We start from the raw sequence: 2,347 nt of genomic DNA, 5'->3' as shown, positions 1-2,347 counted from the left end.
TGACTCAGTTATGCCAATGTCACTTAATTGAGGTGCATATTATTATTACTCACCATTTTACAGATGAGGAAATGAGGGTTTAATCACTTGGCCAAACTCATTGAGCAAGGAGATGACAGAGCCTGGATACGTGATCAGGTTGAGCATGTGCACTCAAGTCCAGCACATCACAGATCTCATCACCCGACTAGACTGATGAGAAAACTGAGGCCAAGAGAGGGGGAGTGAATTACCCAGGGTCACAGTGAGGATTAATTAGAAAAAGTGGTTTAACCAAATGATATAAAGTCCAATTCTCCATAAGCTGAAGCAACTAGCTCTTTATAAACCAAACACCACTGAGAGCCCCCAAGATGGGACTTTCGAGTAAACATTGCTTATGCTTTACAGATGAGATCCACGTGGAAGGACAGGAACATTTTTACATGGAAATGCAAACTATCCTGGCTATCCCAAAAGCAGAAGATAAAGAAATGGTGTTATACCTTGGAACACAGTTTCCAACTCATGTGCAGGTAATAGGGTATTTCGGGAAAATGAGACTCCAGATGACTGTGTGACGTGAGGCTCTTATAACCAGGCATTCTGCTCTAGGGGCCTTTTGATTTCTCCCACTTCTGTGCCTCAAACTTCTGGCACACTTGACATTAGCCAAAGTCCAGAATGAAGAAAATGGAGCAAATATTTCCTTAAAAGAGCAGACCTTTCGAAGAGACCTGAAATTTTTGCTGCCTTCCGAAATATAGGGCAAAATTCACCTTTCCTTTATAACAATTAATAGTGTAAAACTTAATCTCATGGGGGTCGAAACGTTAGTATAACATTTACATTTCCCTATGTGTCCCTTTGTGGTTCGTCTGCATTGCTTTTCTATATGAATGTTTTCATGTATTGGTGGTACATATGTATTTAAATTTCCCTTTGTGATTCATTTGTGTTGCTTCTCTATATGAATGCGTTCATGTATTGGTGGTGTACGTGTAAAGAGATTGCATTTCCAAGACACTTCAGCCCAGCACATACCATGTGAATTTCAGTCCTGTTCTAGTGGTTGAGATATAAGGCATTGCCGCCCCCCGGCAAGTAAAGAAAATACTCTGACATTCCCTTCTTTTAAAATGTGGAGTTTTAGGCCCTAGAATAATGCCAGATACAGGAGCATACTTAAACAGTTATACTGGGAAAAGGAGTAATAACAAGTATCACTGAGAGGAAAAGCTAGGGGCTATGTGTTAGAGCACAGTGAGTTGGTACCTTGGGGTCCTAAAGGACTGGGTAGGCTCTATGGGAGGAGGAAGCTACCAGCTGCCAGTCAAGGCAAAAATGAAAGGGCAGGGGACTGATGCTGAGATGGGAAGTGGCTGCAGCCTCCATAGTTGCAAGTTTTGAAGTTCACAGAGGAGTGAGGACATATGGGCTTTGCCCCTAAGCAGCTACATGATCTTCTACAAGTCACTGGGCTTTAATATCTTTTTCTGTAAATTGAGGAAGGTGACAAAGATCACTTCTGAGGTCCCTTTTAGTAGACAATATATGGCTTTGGGCTCCAAATGGATAACGTGTATGTTCCAAGGTCATCATTGCTATCTGTCATTGACACCTCCTAAGGTACACTCGTTCAGCCCCCAAACAGCAGATATTTCCCAAGGGAAGCTAAGACACTGGGTACTCACAGTCAAACAGCCCAGAACCTGAGGCAATATCAAAAGCAGGCCCAAGAAAGGATTTGGATAGACATTTCTCCAAAGAAATTCTATGAATGATTTATAAGCACATGAAGAGATGTTCATCATCATTAGTCACTAGGGAAATGCAAATCAAAACCAAAAATACCACTTCATATCCACCAGAACGGCTATAATCAACAACAACGTGTTGTCAAGGGTATAGAGAAATTAGAACCTTCATACATTGCTAGTGGGCATGAAAAATGGCACAGTCGCTTTGGAAAACAGCTTGGCAGTTTCTTAGGATGTTAAAGATAGAGTGACCATATAACCCATATAACCTAGTTTCACAACTAGGTATCTATCTACCCAAGAGAAATGAAAGCATATATCCACACAAAATCTTATACACAAGTGTTCATAACACCATTGTTCATAATAGTCAAAGTATAAACAACACAAATGTCTATCAATTAATGAATGGATTGAAAAAAAAAAAGTGATATATCTATACAATGGAATATTTCCAGCCATAGAAAAAGGTGAAGTACAGATACATGCTACAACATGGATGAACTGTGAAAACAACGCTCAGTGAAAGAAGCTGATCACAAAAGACAACATATCATATTATTACACATATGAAATGTTCAAAACAGGCAAATCTGTAGAGACAGAAA

General features: G+C 40.0%; 1 protein-coding gene across 1 annotated transcript in view; it reads left to right on the top strand.

The window, feature by feature from the left end:
• Nucleotides 1-2,347, top strand: part of LOC105298172 (aldehyde oxidase 4-like) — a 56,295-nt gene that overhangs the window by 36,482 nt on the left and 17,466 nt on the right.

Source organism: Pteropus vampyrus, unplaced genomic scaffold, assembly GCF_000151845.1.
Source record: "Pteropus vampyrus isolate Shadow unplaced genomic scaffold, Pvam_2.0 Scaffold146, whole genome shotgun sequence".
NCBI lineage: Eukaryota > Metazoa > Chordata > Mammalia > Chiroptera > Pteropodidae > Pteropus > Pteropus vampyrus.
Note: the sequence above shows the minus strand (reverse complement) of the source record. Positions and strands in the feature narration are given on the sequence as shown.